General features: G+C 38.6%; 1 non-coding gene and 1 pseudogene across 1 annotated transcript; one reads left to right on the forward strand and one right to left on the reverse strand.

Annotated features, from left to right (window-relative positions):
* The window catches only part of LOC144252958 (transport and Golgi organization protein 1 homolog), a 41,283-nt pseudogene extending 23,196 nt beyond the window's left edge, over positions 1 to 18,087 (reverse strand).
* On the forward strand, positions 12,928 to 13,035 carry LOC144252968 (U6 spliceosomal RNA). The gene has a single exon (XR_013343091.1). It is a non-coding gene; the product is annotated as a U6 spliceosomal RNA (small nuclear RNA).
* Positions 18,088 to 22,047: the final 3,960 nt, after the last annotated feature.

Genomic DNA, 22,047 nt, shown 5'->3' on the forward strand with positions numbered 1-22,047 from the left:
GGTTCCCGGGGCTAACCTGGCCCAGGTCTGAGGAAACTGCGGAGACTGCCGGCGGAGGCCAGCTCCAAGTGGAGCGTGCGCTGAGCTTGGGGCGACTGGGTTCTGACTCCCGGAACAGTTTTGGCCTGGGGCTGGGAAACCCGTGGGGTCGCTCCCTGGAGCCAGCTCCCAGCGGAGAGTGTATCAGATCGGAGAGGCGGGGTTCCGGCTACCTAAGCTGCTTTGGCCCAAGGCTAGGGAACCGGCGGTGACTGCTTCTCAATCAGGGTCCGGCGGGGTGTTGTAGGGACAGAGTGGATCTTCCTCCTGCGCCCAGAGCAGTCCAAGTGACCCGCCGGCGTGGTGCCATGACACCCCAAACGCAGCTGGGGCTGAAGAGAGCAGCCGCCCACGCATAGAATAGGACCAGCGATTCCGCGGCGCAGCAGCCAAGTAACCTCATTTGGAGTAGGGGCTGTGCGGAGCTGCCATCCGAGCAAGCAGGGCAGGCAGACCTGCCGCCAACTGGCAAGACAGGCCAGGTAGCTTGCCAGCGGGGTGGACACGTAACACCGAGGCAGTCGCGTCACACTGGTTGGAGTGGGGGTGGAGCAGGGTCGCCGCCCGGGTCCGGAGGGGGCTCAGCGACCCGTTGGAGAGGTAGTTAGGTACCCCCATTGGGAGTGGGGGCTGTGCAGAACTGCGACCCACCGGCCTAGAGGTCTGCCAGCGCGGTAGACTCGTCACACCAATTGGAGCGGGGGCCCAGCTGAGCCGCCACCCACATCCAGATCAGGACCAAGGATCCCAGGGCGTGGTAGTTAAGTTACCACAATTGGAGTGGGGGCAGAGCAAAGCCACCACCCGTGCCCGCAGCGGGGGCAGACCTGCGACCGATCAGCGGGGTAGACAGACCACCATAATTAGAGGAGGAGCACAGCCAATACCCGCCCTGCAAGGGAGACTTCCCAACTATACAAGAGCAACATAAATAAATAGGGGGTAAATTTCAAAAACACAACAGTGGCACCAAGCAGAAAGAAACGTCAGCAGTATGAAAAGACAAGGAAAGAAAGGACCACAAGCAATGCAGGTCAACTCAACTTTAGAAGAGGTAATAGCTGCAACAGATGGAATGTCAGATAAAGACATCAGGATTTATATGCTTCAGATGATCTGGAGTCTCAAGGAAGACATGAGACAGCAAAATCAGACAATGAAAGATCACATTGACAAACAAATCCAGAAAGTCAAAGATCAATTTCACAGGGAGATAGAGGTAATAAAAAACAAACAAATAGAAATTCTAGAAATGCAGGAAGCTATAAACCAACTTAAAAACTCAATTGAGAATACTACCAGCAGAGTAGATCACTTAGAAGAGAGAACATCAGACAATGAAGACAAAGTATTTCAACTGGAAAAGAACATAGACAGCTCAGCAAGTCTGCTAAGAAACCATGAGCAGAACATCCAAGAATTATGGGATAATATCAAAAGACCAAATTTAAGAGTCATTGGGATACAGGAAGGCACAGAGCTCCAAACCAAAGGAATAAAAAGTCTTTTCAGTGAAATAATACGAGAAAACTTCCCAGACTTGAAGAATGAGACAGAATCCCAAATCCTAGAAGCCTACAGGACGCCGAATGTGCAAAATCTTAAGAGATCCACACCTAGACACATTATAATGAAAATGTCCAACATACAGAATAAGGAGAGAATTTTAAAAGCTGCAAGAGAAAGAAAGCAGATTACATTTAGGGGTAAACCAATCAGGATAACAGCTGATCTCTCAACACAGACTCTGAAAGCTAGAAGATCCTGGAATAACATAATTCAAACACTGAAAGAAAATGGGTTCCAACCAAGAATCGTGTATCCGGCGAAATTAAGCTTCAGATTAGAAGATGAAATTAAAACCTTCCACGATAAACAAAAGTTAAAAGAATTCGCAGCTAGAAAACCATCTCTTCAAAAAATCCTTGGCAAAACATTACAGGAAGAGGAAATGGAAAATAACTTTGAAAACCAACAATGGGAGGTAGGACAGTAAAGGGGGGAAAGTAGTCAAAGAGGATAACAAATCAGGTTTAGTAACATCAATAAACAAATATGGATAGAAGAACAAACCATATCTCAATAATAACCCTAAATGTTAATGGCTTAAACTCACCAATTAAGAGACACAGGCTAGTAGAATGGATCAAAAAACAAGACCCAACAATATGCTGTCTACAGGAGACGCATTTGATAGGAAAAGATATACATAGACTGAAGGTGAAAGGTTGGGAAAAATCATATCACTCATATGGACCGCGGAAACAAGCAGGAGTGTCCATACTCATATCTAATAAAATAGATTTCAAGCCAAAGCTAATCAAAAGGGATATAGAAGGACACTTCATACTGCTCAAGGGAACCATACACCAACAAGACATAACAATCATAAATATATATGCCCCAAATAATGGTGCAGCTGTGTTCATCAAGCAAACTCTTCTCAAGTTCAAGAGTCTAATAGACCACCATACAATAATCATGGGAGACTTCAACACACCTCTCTCACCACTGGACAGATCTTCCAAACAAAAGTTAAATAAGGAAACTATAGAACTCAATAACACAATTAACAACCTAGACTTAATTGACATATATAGACTATACCACCCAACATCAAGTAGCTACACTTTTTTCTCAGCAGCACATGGAACCTTCTCAAAAATAGACCATATACTATGTCACAGGGCAACTCTTAGACAATACAAAGGGGTAGAGATAATACCATGCATCTTATCTGATCATAATGGAATGAAACTGAAAATCAATGATAAAAGAAGAAAGGAAAAATCAAGCATCACCTGGAGAATGAACAATAGGTTGCTGAGTGATCAATGGGTTTTAGAAGACATCAAGGAGGAAATTAAAAAATTCCTAGAGTTAAATGAAAACACAGACACAACATATCAGAATCTATGGGACACATTGAAAGCAGTTCTAAGAGGAAAATTCATTGCTTGGAATTCATTCCTCAAAAAAAGAAAAAACCAACAAATAAATGATCTCATACTTCATCTCAAAATCCTAGAAAAAGAAGAGCAAAACAACAGCAAAAGAAGTAGAAGGCAAGAAATAATTAAAATCAGAGCTGAAATTAATGAAATTGAAACAAAAGAAACAATTGAAAAAATTGACAAAACTAAAAGCTGGTTCTTTGAAAAAATAAATAAAATTGACAGACCCTTAGCCATGCTAATGAAGAGAAGAAGAGAGAGAACCCAAATTACTAGCATACGGGATGAAAAAGGCAATATCACAACAGACACTTCAGAAATACAGAAGATAATCAGAAATTACTTTGAATCCTTATACTCCAATAAAATAGAAGATACTGAAGGCAGAGATAAATTCCTTGAGTCCTATGATCTGCCCAGATTGAGCCAGGAGGATATAGACAACCTAAACAGACCAATAACAATAGAGGAAATAGAAGAAACCATCAAAAGACTACCAACTAAGAAAAGCCCAGGACCGGATGGGTATACAGCAGAGTTTTACAAAACCTTTAAAGAGGAACTAACACCAATACTTTTCAAGCTATTTCAGGAAATAGAAAAAGAGGGAGAACTTCCAAATTCATTCTACGAGGCCAACATCACCCTGATTCCGAAACCAGACAAAGACACTTCAAAGAAGGAAAACTACAGACCAATATCTCTAATGAACCTTGACGCAAAAATCCTCAATAAAATTCTGGCGAATCGGATTCAAATACATATCAAAAAAATTATACATCATGATCAAGTAGGATTCATCCCTGGGATGCAAGGCTGGTTTAATATACGGAAATCAATAAATGTTATTCACCACATCAATAGACTTAAAAATAAGAACCATATGATCATCTCAATAGATGCAGAAAAAGCATTCGACAAAGTACAGCATCCCTTTATGTTCAAAACGCTAGAAAAATTAGGGATAACAGGATCATACCTCAACATTGTAAAAGCAATCTATGATAAGCCACAGGCAGCATCATTCTGAATGGAGAAAAATTGAAGGCATTCCCTCTAAGATCTGGTACAAGACAGGGATGCCCTCTCTCACCACTTCTGTTCAACATAGTCCTCGAAACACTGGCCAGAGCAATTAGACAGTCAAAAGAAATTAAAGGCATAAAAATAGGAAAAGAAGAACTTAAATTATCACTATTTGCAGATGATATGATTCTATACCTAGCAGACCCAAAAGGGTCTACAAAGAAGCTATTAGAGCTAATAAATGAATTCAGCAAAGTGGCAGGATATAAGATCAACACGCATAAATCAAAGGCATTCCTGTATATCAGCGACAAATCCTCTGAAACGGAAATGAGGACAACTACTCCATTCACAATATCCCCCCAAAAAATAAAATACTTGGGAATCAACCTAACAAAAGAGGTGAAAGATTTATACAATGAAAATTACAGAACCCTAAAGAAAGACATAGAAGAAGACCTTAGAAGATGGAGAAATATACCCTGCTCATGGATAGGCAGAACTAACATCATCAAAATGGCGATATTACCAAAAGTTCTCTATAAGTTCAATGCAATGCCAATCAAAATCCCAACAGCATATCTTGTAGAAATAGATAAAAGAATCATGAAATTCATATGGAATAATAAAAGACCCAGAATAGCAAAAAGAATACTAAGCAGGAAGTGTGAATCAGGCGGTATAGCGATACCAGACTTCAAACTATACTACAGAGCAATAGTAACAAAAACAGCATGGTACTGGTACCAAAACAGGCGGGTGGACCAATGGTACAGAATAGAGGACACAGTAACCAATCCACAAAACTACAACTATCTTATATTTGATAAAGGGGCTAAAAGCATGCAATGGAGGAAGGATAGCATCTTCAACAAATGGTGCTGGGAAAACTGGAAATCCATTTGCACCAAAATGAATCTGAATCCCTATCTCTCGCCGTGCACAAAAGTTAACTCAAAATGGATCAAGGAGCTTGATATTAAATCAGAGACACGGCATCTGATAGAAGAAAAAGTTGGTTATGATCTACACGCTGTGGGATCGGGCTCCAAATTCCTCAATAGGACACCCATAGCGCTAGAGTTAACAAATAGAATCAACAAATGGGACTTACTCAAACTAAAAAGTTTTTTCTCAGCAAAAGAAACAATAAGAGAGATAAACAGGGAGCCTACATCCTGGGAACAAATCTTTACTCCACACACTTCAGATAGAGCCCTAATAACCAGAATATACAAAGAACTCAAAAAATTAGACAATAAGATAACAAATAACCCAATCAATAAATGGGCCAAGGACCTGAACAGACACTTCTCAGAGGAGGACATACAATCAATCAACAAGTACATGAAAAAATGCTCACCATCGCTAGCAGTCAGAGAAATGCAAATCAAAACTACCCTAAGATACCATCTCACTCCAGTAAGTCTGGCAGCCATTAGGAAGTCAAACAACAATAAGTGCTGGAGAGGATGCGGGGAAAAGGGCACTCTTGTTCATTGCTGGTGGGACTGCAAATTGGTGCAGCCAATTTGGAAAGCAGTATGGAGATTTCTCGGAAAGCTGGGAATGGAACCACCATTTGACCCAGCTATTCCCCTTCTCGGTCTATTCCCTAAAGCCCTAACAAGAGCATGCTACAGGGACACTGCTACATCGATGTTCATAGCAGCTCAATTCACGATAGCAAGACTGTGGAACCAGCCTAGATGCCCTTCAATAGATGAATGGATAAAAAAAATGTGGCATTTATATACAATGGAGTATTATTCTGCATTAAAAAATGACAAAATCATAGAATTTGGAGGGAAATGGATGGCATTAGAGCAGATTATGCTAAGTGAAGCTAGTCAATCTTTAAAAAACAAATACCAAATGACTCCTTTGATATAAGGGGAGTAAACAAGGACAGGGTAGGGACGAAGAGCTTGAGAAGAATATTTACATTAAACAGGGATGAGAGGTGGGAGGGAAAGGGAGTGAGAAGGGAAAGTGCATGGAAATGGAAGGCGATCCTCAGGGTTATACAAAATGTCATATAAGAGGAAAGGAGGGGTAAGACAAGATAATACAAATGGAAGAAATGATTTACAGTAAAAGGGGTAGAGAGAGAAAAGGGGAGGGGGGGAGGGGAGGGAAGGGGAGGGGAGGGGGGATAGTAGAGAATAGGACAGACAGCAGAATACATCAGACACTAGAAAGGCAATATGTCAATCAATGGAAGGGTAACTGATGTGATACAGCAATTTGTATACGGGGTAAAAGGGGGAGTTCATAATCCACTTGAATCAAACTGTGTAATATGATGTATTAAGAACTATGTAATGTTATGAACGACCAATTAAAAAAAAAAAAAAGCTATCTTGGGCCTGGTAGTGCCATAAACTTTCCAATAACACTTTAGTGACATTGCACAAATGGATATGTTGTTTTCAGTTTTATTCAACTCAAAATATGAATTTCTTCTCTGATTTATTTGACTCAAAAATTATTTAGCAGTGGGGGCTAAGGTTGTAGCTCAGTGGTAAAGTGCTTGCCTCACAAGTGTGAGGCACTGGGTTCGATCCCCAGCACCACATTAAAAATAAATATACTGTGTTGTTCATTTTTATATATATATATATTGCAGCCTGGCACTTAAGTTTTCAAATATTTCAGAATTTTCCAGATTTTTCCATTATTGATTTCTCATTTTATTGTGTTCAGAGAATAGGCTTTGCCTGACTTTGAATACTTTTATATTTACTCATAATTTTTTTAAGATCCAGAATATAGTTTATCTTGGTAAATGTTCCATGTGCACTAAGCTCCTTAGGGGTTTTCTATAAATGTCAATTAATTTCAAATGGATGCATTGATTATGTCATTCACACTTTCTACAACCTTACTTTTATTTTTCGTTTTCTGCCAATTGCTGAGGAGAGGATATTGAAATCTCTTAATGTAATCTATAGGATTCATCATCTTCCTCATAATTCTATCAATTTTTATACTTCCTGTATTTTGAAGGTCTAATATTAAAAGTACAAGCATTTAGGTTTATTATATAATCTTGACTGATTTGTTTATCATTAGGAAATAACTTTCTTTAGTCCTGATATATTTTGCCCTACAACCTCTTTTGGTGTAATGTAGCTACTCCAGATTTCCTTTGACTAGTGTTTAACATGAGATGCCTTTTTCAATCATTTTAATTTTGACTTCTTTGTGTCTTTCTATTTATAGTGTTATTTCCTTAGACATCTATTTGGGTCTTGCTTCTTTATGTATTTAGATACTTTCCACTTAATAGGATTACTGCTGTGCATAGGTGTAAGCTTAATATAATCTTCTATTTGTTCCTTCTGTTCTTTGTTCTTTTTCTTTTCTTTCTGTCTTCTTTTGCAGAAATACCACTATCGGTATTTTTAGTGATTCCTCTATTGGCTTATTAAGCTGTAACTCTGTTTTCTAATCTTAGTGCTTCAGGGTTTAGAATATACATCTTTAATTTGTCACAATCTACCTTCAGATGTTACTATATTACTTCACATATTCAATAAGAACGTTACAATAGTTACTACCCTTCTGAGATTTATACTGTTGTCATGTATTTTACTTTACATGTTTTCTAAGTCCCATACTACACCGATATTTGTCTTTAAACAGTCAATGACTTTTTAAAATGTTCAAATAAGAAAAATTATTTTAAATATTTATGCACACAGTCACCATTTTCAGTGTTCTTTACTCCTTTATTCCATTATTTCCATCTGCTGTCTTGGTGCAAGTGTAGGGTGAATTCTTTCAGCTTATATGTCAGTACAAGTCTTCATTTTAGAATGATATTTCACTGGGCATGATATTATCAGCCAACATTATTACTGTTCAAATATATTAAAGGTATCACTCCACTATATTCTCTTATGCCTAATTTCTCACAAGAAATCTGATGTTATCCTTAGTTCTTCTCTACATAAATGTCTTCTCTAACTGCTAAGATTGCTCTTTATCACTGGTTTTGAGCAATTTATTTATGATATGATATACATTGATATAGCTTTATTCATGCTTTTTGTACTCTAGTTCCATTTAATATCTTGGATCTGCAGATGTACAGGTACAGATGTACAGTTTTCACAAATTTTTGAAAAATTTTGGCCATCATTTCTTAAAATATTTTTCTGAATACCTCTCATCACTCAACTTGAAACTGTCCCACAGCTCACTGATGCTCTGGTTCACGTTTCTTTAACAGTAGACATTTTCCCTGTGTTTCATTTGGGGTACTTCTCCTGCTATGTCCTCAAGTTCACTAACAATTTCATCCCAATGCTTATTCTGGCATTAATCCCATTCACTGTGTTTATCATATATTTTCAACTCTAGAAGTCTGATTTTCTTAAAATATATCTTCTATATATCTCTTTTTACCTTTTTAACACATGAAATATAGTAGTAATAACTTTTAAAAAAAATGCCATTACCTCATTCTAACATCTCTACCAGTTCTCAGTTGGCTTTGATTGGATGATTCTTCTCCTCATCATTGTGGATTGTATTTTTCTTGCTTCTTTGCATGCCTGGTAAGCTTTGATTCGATGCCATACATTATGAATTACTATTCTTAATATTTCGTATACAATTAAATTACTGGAAACAATTTGATTCTCTTGGGTCTGAATATTTGTTAGGTATGACATAAATTGTAATAGTCAGTCCAAGGTAACACCCTTCTGATTATTCTACCCAACTTCCTTAGATAGTTTTTTCCAGATGCTATTCTGGTCCCTGTGTTAGGACCTGTTCCTTCTAATCACTTAAGATTGTTTCTCTGACTTGCTAAGCAGTTTCATCACACTTATGTGCAGATCAATACCCTGCTGAACACTCAGAGAGCCTTTCACAGATTTCCAGAATTGTCTCTCAATGTAGCAACCTTCTTTTGGTACTCTACCCTGTGAATTCTAGTCACTTTGGTTTTCCTGGAATCTCAGCACCATCTCTCAATTCATGGTATCCTCTGGTTCTGCCTGACTTCCCCTTCTTTGTCATGGCTTGGGAATCTCTTAGCATAGTAAAAGCTGGGGCAACTAAAGAGCTCACAGCATTTGTTCCTTATGTTTCCAGAATCATTCTTGTTGCTTGATCTTCAATGTTACTGGATCTTCAAATTTTATCTGTTTGGGGTTTTTTTTTTCATATTTATTTAGTTGTTTCAGTTGGGAAAGTGAAGCCAGTACCTATATAAAGCTATCATAGCTAGATGTAAAAATCATTTGCTTTTCTTTTTATGGTGCTGGGGATTGAACACATGGCCTCATGTATGGTAGGCAAGTGCTCTACCACTGAGCTACATATCCCTTTTTCTCATTTGCTTATTTTTTAATAGCAGAATACATAATGAAATAAATGTTAAAAGTTAACTATAAAAGAGAGTAACATCAGGGTAGACAGAACTGGGACAAAAGCTAGAGTTCTTTCAAAATCAGGCAGGAGAATCACAAGTTCAAAGCTAGCCTCAGCAACTTAGCAAGTCCCTACGCAACTTAGTGAGAACTATCTCTAAATAAAAAATAAAGAGGCAAGGTATGTGGCTCAGTGGATAGGAGCCCTGGGTTCAATCACCAGTACCAGAAAACAGAAACAACTTATTTTTACAAATTAACTTTAGCTCTTCTAAATATTTAAATAAGTGTAAAATAAACAAAAAAAATCTTTAAAACGTAACACCTAAATATTGAAAGCAAAAATGAAACAACCTGTGATATCATGTTGGTGACAAACCACAGAAATGAATTATTTCAAACATACCTTAGTGGGATATAGCTTAAAGACAAGAGAATTTCATTTCATTTCAGTAATACATTCCTGAAAGTATTTTAAATAACATAAATATAGTCGTGTGTTGCTTAATGATGGGAATAAATTCTGAGAAACACATCTTAGGCAATTTCAGTGTGTAAACATCATTGAGTATACTTATACAAACCTAGAAAATATAGCCATTTCCACAGGTAGAAAATATAGCCATTTCCACACGTAGAAAATATAGCCATTTCCACACGTAGGTATTCATATATGGTATATCATCGCTTTGGGGATAAAAACCTATAAGATATTATACTGAATTATGTAGACAATTGTAACATTCGAAATGTTTATATATCTAAACATATCAAAACACAAAAAAGATATTAAAAATACTAGGTGACAAGAATTTTTTAGCTCCATTATTATGCACTAATGACCAAAATGTCATTAAGTGGCACAAGACTGTAAACAATTATATTGATGTCATTGAAAACTGGAACTCCAACATCAGAGAAAGAAAACACAAATCTAAGATAGATGAAGTGAAGTAAAATCTCTCTAGCATCCTGAATTTTCATGGGAATTATCTAAATGACATGATGAAAAATCCCCACATATTTCTGAGCTTTGTTCACTAAAAAGGCCTACAAATGACAGTCAATTTGAGCAATAAGCAATCCTAGTACTTGGAATGTAGCCTCTAAATATCATTTCCTATTGAAAGGAACCAAAGTTCTTTTAGAGAAATAGTTCCTTCAAGGTCTGGACAGGGAATGTTTAAGATGAACTTGGAACATCTCATAGTTCAAAAGCAAGGGAAATAGGTAACAATGACCACTAGGTGGTGGCAAAGGGTCCCAGGAGCCAAGATAAGGAGGCTTCTACAAGGCAAAAGGGGGAGAAATTGAGCATCAGGTAAGAACAATTACTATTCCTAACTGGATTAAACACACCAAATATATTTAAATGTATGACATCATATTGACTCTTAAATAAAAATTAAAAAGATTTCAAAAGCCCCTTTGGGTATCATTTGATAATGCTAGAATAATACCTTACTATTCTGAAAAGTGTTTAAATGAAGAAAAGGAGTCAAATGTTTATCTCCTGCCTTAACTATACAAACCGAATATCTATGTAAAGAATAATCAATTGTAGACAGGCGCCGTGGCACACACTTGTAATCCCAGTAGATGGGGAGGCTGAGGAGGGAAGATAGCAAGTTCAAAGTCAGCCTCAGCAAAAGCAAATTGCTAAGCAACTCAGTGAGACCCTGTATATAAATAAAATACAAAATAGGGCTGGGGATATGGCTCACTAGCCAAGTGCCCCTGAGTTTAATCCCCAGTACCAAAAAAAAAAAGAAAGAATAATCAATCAAATTTTTATTTGTATAGGCATCCCAGCCTTTAAATGAAGAAAGAAAAATCCCAGCAACTCAGACCATTGCTATTTTGCAACCTGTAATATATTAGCAAATCTCACCAAGGTCACTGTTGACTAGTAGTCAACATCAAAGGAGAGGACATGCAGATGTCAATGCAATATTTCCTATTAAGTTTTCATAAGAAACAGGATTTCCAAGAAATATAAAGCAACAGAGAGAGGCTGAGGTTGTTAGCTCAGCACTTGCCTAGAATGCATGGAGCCCGAGGTTCAATCCCCAGCACCACCAAAAAAAAAAAAAAAAAAGCAATAGAGAAAACAGGTTAAATTGTTGTACCAGGGGGATGTCATTTATTCACCCAAACTACAATATATCCTAGAAGTCCCACAAACATATTTTTTTTCAATTACTGCAAAAAGTTACAACAAAAGGAGAAATCAATAGACAGTAACTTATATGAAACTTGTTCTCCCACTGAAAGCAACCAGAAAGTCGGAATACATACATATATATATATTTTTTTTGGGTACCAGGGATTGAACTCAGGAGCACTTGATCACTGAGCCACATCCCCAGTCTCAGCCCCATTTTGTATTTTATTTAGAGACAGGGTCTCACTGAGTTACTTAGCACCTCACTTTTGGCTTTGAACTCGTGATCCTCCTGTCCCGAGCCACTAGGATTAAGGCATATGCCATCATGCCCAGTCAAAATATATTTTTAAAGAGCTATTTTCAGATAGAAAGCCATAAGGGACATGCAACTGTCACCCCTAAGAGCAGGAGAACAAAGGTGAGCATTCTACCTGGAGGCACCCTCTAGACCTCAGTTTGGGAAGGGGAACCCAAATGGGGCACAACAGTCTCACTGAGGAGAGAGAGACCATAGTTCCAGGAGATTAAGCAGCCAAAAATATGTAGAGAAAACTACCAGAAAGATGGGAGCCACAAAGAAAAAGAGTTCCAGAAATCTGCATGGAGGTGGTCTTCAGTTTGGGGCTACATTCTAAGCAGTACCTGTGAGGGCCAAGAACAACTATAAGCTAACCAATCCCACAGTTGGCACTGAGCTGGGAGAAGTCTTGATTCCAGCTAGCCAGAGAGAGTTGACATACAAAAACAGTATGGTCAACAAGCTCATGAAGAAGTATTTGATCCAGGCAGCATGGCATATGTCTGTAATCCCAGCAACTCAGAAGGTTGAGGCAGGAGGATCCCAAGTTTGAGGCTGGCAACTTATCAAAGGCCTAAGCAAGTTAGTGAGACCCTATCTCAAAAGAAAAAAAAAAGTTCACTCGATATCATTAATTATCAGGAAATAAACTCACAAAGACATACCCACTAGAATGGCCCAAGTGCTAGTGAAGATGAAGTCAAGTGGAAGTCTCCTAAATTGCTGGTGGAAGTATAAAATGATTGTGGTCATTTTTCAGCATGGCTTGACAGTATCACATAAGATAAAAACATACATTAAACATACATTAAACGTAGGAGGCAATTGCACTCCTAGGTATGAGTCCACTTATAGTGGCATATATATGAAACAGTACTGTAGGAAAAATGAATCTATAGTTTAAAAAAAAAAGTTATCAGTGGTTGCCTGGAACAGGTGGTGAAGGAACTCACTGGGAAGGATCCCAAGGAAACCCCTTTTCTATTGAAAAAACTGTTCTATATCTTGATTATGGTAGTTTTTACATGGGTATCTACATTTGTTAAAACTCAGAGTGTGCTTACTTTGGCAGCACATATACTAAAATTGGAACAATAAAAAAAAAAATTAGCATGGTCCCTGAGCAAGGATGACACCCACATTTGTGAAGCATTCCATAGTTTTGTGGAACCAACCCTTCAGCAGATGAATGGATAAAGAAAGTGTGGTACATATATGAAATGGAATATTACTTATAGCATTAAAAGAGAAAAAATTATGGCATCTGCGGGTGAATGGGAATATCAGGTTAAGGGAAGTAAGCCAATCCCAAAAACCAAAAGCTGTATGTTCTCTCTGAAAGTGGATGCTGACCCATAATGGGGGTGAGGTGTGTGGTAAGGGGCATGGAAAGAATGGAGGAACTTTGGGCAAAGGGGAGGCAGGACAGGTGAGGGGGCATAGGGATAGGAAAGATGGTGGAATGAGATGAACCTCATTACCCGAGGTACATGTAGGACTACACCTGTGTTGTGTACAACTAGGAAAAGTTTTGTTCCATTTATATACAATGAATCGAAATGCATTCTGCTATCATGTATAACCAATTAGAACAAATTAAAAAAACTCACTGATGTTGGCTATCAAGGAATTACTGTTAAGTTGGGTGATGGCCCGTGGGTTCATTATACTATTCTCTATGCTTTTCTTTAAAGCTTTTCTAATTAAATTTATTTTTTTAACTAGTACATAGAAACAAATATTATAATTATTGAAGTAGGTAACATGACATTTTGATGCATGTATACACTATGTAACATGTAAATCAGTTAAATATATCTACCTCCTCAAACATCATTTCTCTATGGTAAAACTTTTACCATCTTTTCTTCTAGTATTCTAAAATATACAGTATGTTATGGTTACCTATAGTCCCCTACTATTCTCTCTGCTCTTATTTGAAAGTTTCCATGATAAAAATACTAAAAATAATTTTTAAATTAAGATATAACTTCAAATATTTAAAGGATTTCTATGTAGAAAAGAATTCAATTTTATAGAGGAAATCATGTGGAGGAAAATTTGGAGTCAATACAAGGATGAACTAGACAACAGAAGAACATATAGCCTTGTAAGAGAGTGACTCATGCTAGGAAATACTGGTGTACAGCCTCATAACTACTCGTCAGGGCCACAGTAAAGAAAATTACAGCAATGAGTGAGAAACTAGACTAGCAGCCTTCCAAGGTTTCTTATAATACTAAGATTCCGTTGATCAATGAATCTGATTGGTGCACATCTCCCAAACACATCAGAGCTTATTACTCTCCAGTCCTATCAGATATCATACTACTTGTTTAAGATTTTACATTGACTTGTTCATAATTTTTGCATATATTTGTTAAGTCCTTTTCTTAAGGCTTTCAAAAATCACAATCATGCCTTACACCTGTTAAGACTCTTTTAGTCCTCGCACAATGTCCTGTACATACTGGGCCATCAAAATGCCTTTTTGAAATCTCCTTTCAAATCAGTCTCCTAACATTGTGCCTCTTCTTTGCCACTCACGTCTATGTCTTACCTATCACCGTACAATCACTGACCATACCTGTACCACATTCGTGTCCCCTGACCTAGACCTAGAGGAGGGCTCTGTGCATACCTAAAAATATGAATAAAGAAATCCTTCCCATATCGTGAGGCTGTTAACTTTCCAAGTGATGCTGATTCATTCTGATAATCAAATTATGACTGTGGAAGACTGCTTTAATCACTGGAAATATCATTATTCTAACTGCCTGGCTTGTACATACCCCTTACCCAGGTGGCTGCCACCATCATGAACAAACATGGAGCCAACTGAAAAATGATTTGTTTCTCCTCACCACATCTTTTCCACCCTGGTGGTCTTTCCTCCCCAGGTATTCATTGTCTTTATACCACCTTCTGACTGCCTACATGAGAATTAGGGGGTGTGTGGGGGTAAAACCCTTCAAAGTGCCAGACACCTCACCAGACATTTTACCTTGTCAAATCATTAAATTCTTATGATTGGAGTAAGCATTATCTACATTTTTCAGATGAGGAGAACTTTTTTCAAAAGTTTAGTTATTTGCCCAAACTTCTAAATGATAACCTTGGGATTTGAAACCAGATCTACCTGGCTTCAAAATCTATACATTTTACAAGGAAAACAACAACATCATATTTATTACACAAGCCTTGAAATAACACAACCTACAGGAAACAACTTCAGTTGAGGAGGATTACTGTCACAATGGCCCTCCAACCTCTAAAAGCTTTCTCATTCCTATAATTCCTATAATTAAATTCTCCAACCTCTAAAAGCTTTCTCATTCCTATAATTCCTATAATTAAATTCTCCAACCTCTAAAAGCTTTCTCATTCCTATAATTAAATTCTAAAAGTCCAATATCAACAAATACCAATGGGGGGGAGGTAAGTCCTAAAATGCTTAGATAAGCTTCTAGACAGATTACATGTCTTGTTTGGATCATGATTTTCTTTAGAAAGATCAGCCTTAAGTGACTCTTTCTAAGAAACAGATCTAACCTAATTCCTTTCATTCTTAAAACTTTCTAAGGATCCCCACTATTAATGGTCTAATGCTACTTTGGCTCATGACTTCCTTTAAGATTTGCTGGCCTCTCCAACAGGCCCATCCCCCTCCAACTTCACACTTTACAACACCAACTATTCACATTCTCCTGCCCTCCGAGAATATCCTTTTCTTCATGTTTCCATTTCTCTGAACACATTTCTTCTGACTGCCAGCTTCCCCCACCGTCCTCCACCCCAGCCTGTCTAATCAACAACAAACCACATGTCAGACTCCTGTTTGCCCTTTGCCTGTGCTTCAAACACATCTCAACTACTTTCTGACCTTATTGATCACCCTTCCAACCATAATAAATGCATTTATGGACAATAATGTTCTACCATCAAATAAATACCTCTCTTTCTGCCATTATCTTACTGTGTTTCAAGTGAATGCTGTTATCTCCCTGCCAGAATGAAAGGTTCTGAGGGGAAGAACCAAGTTTTTACAGGTGTGCAAATGTCCAGCCTTGGTAGACAGCAAATCTTCCTCATGTGCTAAACCAAGTAGCCATTAAAGCCACACCCCTATGGCTTTTGTTCCAGGAGCTATCTACTCAAAGGGTCAGGAGTCATTTTCATAAAGACATTTTAAGTTCTTCACTTCATGACCAGAAGCCACTTAAAAACTAATAAATAATCAACATTCTAATTGAAGAAACTATGTCAAACTTACCATCTTAGACAAATAAAGCAAGAATGAATGTAACAAGAAAAGTATGCTGTCCAAAAGGGTGGCATCTTCTGGCTCTTCCACATTTATCTCTAGTTGGTTTTCTGTATCAGCAGCATCAACAGGAGTACCTTCTGTTATAAGTAGCTCTAAAATTGAAAGGGGAAATGGCTATTTTATTTTATGCTATAGAATAAGAATTGTCTCTCTTCAGTTTCAATATTCATTGAGTATTTCACTAAATATATGAGTCACAGTGCCTGGAATATGTGGCTCTCCTAAAGACAATTAACACAGAGAAGAAAACTTCAAAATCCTAATTAGAGCTGTCAGACCCTTCAATTATAAAATGAACAATCTCCAGTCTACTCTCCACTACTTCCATGGCCATACAACTGCTACCAGAACAATATTTACTCAAGGAAAATTTTTAAACCAGAGATATATAAACAGGGTCACATTCAAAAAATATGGATTTAGTGCTGGTGAAACTTGTGTTTAAAATTTTAGGAAAGCTGAAAGAGAGGGAATCTTGGTTTGCAGATTTGCAGGTGGAATGAGCCAAGGCTTAACACAGTATCTGGCACCTGGCAGAGATACTCAACAATTATTTATTGAATGGACAGATGACAGCTATTTAAAAAGAACACAGTAATACCAAGAGAGACTAAAGGGAATTGGGTACAGACCTGCATTGAGGCTCTGTGAATGAGGTAGAATTCCAGTTAGACCTGAGAGCTTGTAGGGGTGGAATTTCAGTATGAGTTACATGAGCCTGGGGTATGTTTGATAAAACAGCAGGAGTCCAACATGCAGTTATTAAGAAGTTGGACCAGTTGCCTCTAAGGTCTTTCTCAACCCTGAGATTCTATTCACTACTATATTTTTAAGCTTTTGCCTAATTTTTATTTAGTTTTTGATGGACCTTTATTTTATTTATTTGTATGCAGTGCTGAGAATCAAACCCAGTGCCTCATATGTTAGACAAGCGCTCTACCACTGAGCTACAACCCCAGACCCTCCATTCACTATTGGTCTATGAATTTGACTGCTGGTGAAGTCTGCCCCATTGGCTCAGCATCTCAGCACCTGAGACACATTAAATGACATTTGGGAAGATTTTCCTATTAAAGGTCATTGACATCATTTTGTGGTGGAACCTAAAAGTCCAGGGAAATAATTCATTCTTAATTTTGTAAGCCAAGTTATCCCTAATCTTGAAAGTTTTGGAGCATGAAAATAACAAATCTTAATGGTGCGTGATTCATTTTCAGAACCTTATGGAGTTAAAGACAGTTCAGAAGTCAGTAGTGTTCATATATGGATGCAATGTCTTCTGGAAAATGGGAGAACTGATATGTTATTCCTTCTCACATTAACTGAATCCCCCCCCTACTATGAGTTCTCCTACACTCTGTGTGTGCAAATGGTGGGGGGGTTCAGATCAGTGCTGCCAAGCCCTGCACTGGTGCAGGATAATGCTTATAGCTATGCTTACAGACCAGAACCTTTAAAAACACAAAATACAGTAATTACGGCTTTATAGCACCATACTGGATGGATAAAATAAAACAATTAGTCATCATCTAATTTACTGATAAAATGAGAGTGAGCAACACAAAAGTAGAATGCTGTTGATGCCATTATTGGGGATTTTTTTGAAAAATTGTTTCTCATCTCCCGAGGCTCTATCACTCCTGCGCCCCACCCGTCATCCTGGGACCCCCTAGCCCAGCCCACGGGGCTGGGGACCGGGGGATCGGAGCCCCCGCGGAGACCCGGGCGGGGCGGGCCCGCCCGCCTGCGCACTCACTGCTGCATTCCTCATCTGCACAGAGTTTGTGCTTCGACAAGCGCTGGCCGGTGATCAGGTCCCGTTGGCCCGGCACTCGCCGGGCCGGCCACAGCACGAACAGACAGAAGAGCAGCAGTGGCGCCACAACCATGTTGTGGTCACCTCGGGGAGCCGGTGACCCGGTGGAGTAGGCTGCAGCGGGCGGCGCCAGAGGCCGGCGTCAGGGGGCGGGTGGGTAGCAAAGCACGGAGGGGTGGTGCCCGGGAAGGCTTAAGCCTTTCCCGGGTGACCCGTCAGCAGGGATATCTGGGGGTCGATCCACAGACTCTACTGGAGAACTGCACGGAGCTGGAGCTCCGTCCTTCTCTAGTGGAGACCTTCTCCTCAACTGAAGACCTTCTCCTCTAGTCGCTGCCTTGGCAACTAGGACTCTCCTTCTCGACCAATCACCTGCCTTTGCTTCTGTGCCCTCACAAGCGACCCTCCGCATGATTCTAGTCATCACCCACCCATCCCCCCCCTCCGCCAACTGGCCCTTTCTGGCTTTCCTCAATGTCTCATTTCTGGTCCACCCTGAACTAGCCCACTCCACCATCACTCCCATCCCTCATTCCTGGTCTGGTACCTCCTTTTCTGAACTACCAAATCCCACCCCTGACTTGTCACAGCTAATCTATGGTTCCAGGCTCCCTCCCCTTCAAACTCCTAGAGGTTCCTTGAAGCCCCACCCCAAGATCCCTCTGATTAGGAAAGGGGAAGGTGAATGGAACTGTGAGTGAGGGTGTAAACTGGAGACAGTGGCCTGCTTTATTTTTTAAGGCAGGGACAGATGGGGGCAGAGAGATGGACATTAGTCTTTGGGCTAAGATCTTAAGATTCTTATCTTTATCCATAAGGGAAGAAATCATTTAATTCAACAGCATATTTTTAACTTTCATTTTGTGCTACCATTCATGCCAGACGCTGGACAAAGTCCTAGCATGGTGTGGGAGTGGATGAAAATCAAAAGACAAGATATCTGGTCCTGGTCCAAAAAAGTCCACAACGTAGTGGGAACCAACTGACAAAACTGATTGTCAGAGAAGAAAGCTAGTAGCTAACATTTCTTGAACGCTTTCTTTATGTCCAGTTGTTATTCTGAAGGTTTTATACATATCAATTAATTTAATCTTCATAACAATAGTACCTTACAGTAGTAGTAGGTCCTATTCCAATCCTTATTTTAGAGTAAATTGAGGCAGTCACACATCCAGTGAGTAATGGAGCTAAGTTTCAAGCCAAAGGAGTAGACTCCTTTTCATCACAACCTATCAACTAACAAGCAATTGTTGTACTTTCTGACAAGAGGAGCAAAATCTGATTTAAATCATAATATAGCTGAATTACTGATATGTACAGTTAACAGGGGGAAGGCACAAGCTAGCCAGCCCAAGGAAGAGTGTCTGTAATGCTCCCATCCTGGGTGGAGCCATTCTCGTTTGTCTGTGACCAAGGGCTTGTTACTATAGTCTCTGCTAAGGTTATTCATCAACCTCCAACAATGAACCCAACAGTTGTTTCCCCAAATTAACTGAATCTTTAAAATTTAGAGAAAAAAATCTAGTCCACCATGTTCATAATGTTAAATAAAGAAAACGATGGAAAAAAGGTGTGCATAAACATTTGTCTACAGGGGCCATGAGAGGTCCCGGTTGGTCCAGTGTACTTCTGCGCTTTCTGGAGAACCAGTGGATCATAGAGAGAAACTGTCTATCTGAGTCATTCTTCATTTCTTTTCTACCATGTATTTATTATGTTATAAAATGTATCTAGTAGGCATCTCTAACAACATGTTGAAAACTGAACTCATTTTTCTCTCAAAATCTGCTCCTTTCAGTCTTCCCTATCTCAGAAATAAGAATGACAATTTATTCCCATTATCCAGGTGCTCAAAGCCCAAAACTTACAAACCATCTTTGATCTCTTTTCTCTCACATTCCAACTCCATTCCATTAGACAATATTATGTCTTTATTTTTACATTTTTATTGAGATATAGTTGACCTACAATAAATTGCACATTTAAGGTGTACAATTTGATAAGTTTTGACATGAATATACCTATGAGACTAACACCAAAATCAAAAGAGTATTTCATCCTTCTTTGTAATCCCTCCCCTCTCCTTTTCTGGGCTGTCTCCAAACATCTCCTGTCGTTATAGATTGTTTTGCATTTTCTAGAATTTGATATAAATTATATAGCATTTTATTTATTTATTTTTCTGACTTCCTTCTTTCCAAATAAGCATTTGAAACATGCCCAGAATCTGACCACTCCTCTGCATCTGCTAAGCCAATATACAGGCCAAACCCACATCATAAGTCACCTTAATGATTCCCATAGCCTTCTTCTGTCCTTGCTTCTGCCCTCATTTTCCCCAATATCTATTGTCCTGATGGCAACTAGAGTGATATTCTTAAATATAAATTTGATCGTGTCTCTCTGCTCAAAATCTTCCTATAGCTTCCCATTTCCAAATAAAAGGCAATGACTTTAGCCAGTCCTGGTCATACTCATCTGTAATCCCAGCAGCTCAGGAGGCTGTCAGGAGGATCCTGAGTTCAAAGCCAGCCTCAGAAATGTAGTGAGTCCCTAAGCAACTCAGTTAGACCCTATCTCTAAATAAAATATTTTAAAAAGGACTGTGGGTGTTGCTCATTGTTTAAGTGCCCCTGGGGGTTCAATCTCTGTTATCAGGAAAAAAAAAGGAAAAAAAGCCATGACTTTATTATGGACTGCCCTGCCTTAGTATGGACTGTTCTTATTCAATGTGACTCCCCTCATCCTTTTCTCCCCATTTCCTAACATTCTTCTCTTGTCTGTTAGTTCCATTTAAATACACCAATCCCACCCCTGCTTCAGAGCATTTACACTTGCAACTTTGCCTCAACCTTAACTCCCCAAATCATCTGACTAGCTAACTACCCCCTCACTTTATCATGTCTCTCTAACAGTGGCATTTCATGTGATAAAGGCCTTCTCTGGCCACCCTACACAAAATAGAGCCTCTTGCCATGACTATCAAGCCCATTACCCTGCCTTTCTTTCTCTTCAGACTTGCCTTACCACTTTAGACTTCTCTTACCACTTGCCTTACATTTGTTTATCTACTTGACTGCTCTGACCCAACCTCAAACACAATTTCCAACAGGAGCAGGAAATTAGTTGTTTTGTTCACTACTGTTACATCGGTGACTAGGGAAATGCCTAGAATGTATGAGAGAGTTAACAAATGATTTGTTGGATAAACTCATGGTTCCAATAATATTATAAATATACTACACTATTAAACACATATATTAACTATTAAGCCCCCATATATAAATAGTACTGAGAGGAAATAAGCTATGAGAACAAGGCATACATCCACACTGGGACTTGTGCACAACTATTCATGGTGGTTTTATTTGTAATAGTCAAAAAATACCCAGTGTTGGACTGTGGGAACATGTCTGTCTTACATGCATCAGAACCCTTATACTCATATTAACCATATAGTAGGCATTGGATTACTAACTATTACATGAATGTAGAGATTGATTTTTTTTTACTGTTAATAGAGCTTCTCTTTTATTAAATATAACAGACAAAAGAAAATCACGTATAGCACAATGAATTATCACAAAGTAAACATATCCACTGAACCCTAACCCAGGTCAAGAAATTGGACATCAAATGCACCTTCATGAGCCCTTTCTCATTGCTCCCCTAATTATTCCCTCCGCTCCCCCAGAGTTAGGCACTATTTTAACTTCTAATAACAAGGATTAGTTTTGCCTGTTTTGTTACTTTATATAGTGTAATCATACACATGTGTTCTTTGGTATGCGGCTTTTTTAGCTCCATATGTATTTTTATAAGATTTATCCAAGTTGTTGAATGTGAATGTACTTCTTATTTTCATTGCTTAATAATTGTCCACTGTATAAATATAACCTGGTTTACTTAAAAAAATCCCCAATGTATATCAATAGGAAAATAGATAATAAATTTTGGAAACATACTTAGCAAGAATAAAGAACTATTGATAATAGCAAAAACAGAGAGATTCTGAATGAAATAAACTAGACAA

Source organism: Urocitellus parryii, unplaced genomic scaffold (genome assembly GCF_045843805.1).
Source record: "Urocitellus parryii isolate mUroPar1 unplaced genomic scaffold, mUroPar1.hap1 Scaffold_71, whole genome shotgun sequence".
NCBI lineage: Eukaryota > Metazoa > Chordata > Mammalia > Rodentia > Sciuridae > Urocitellus > Urocitellus parryii.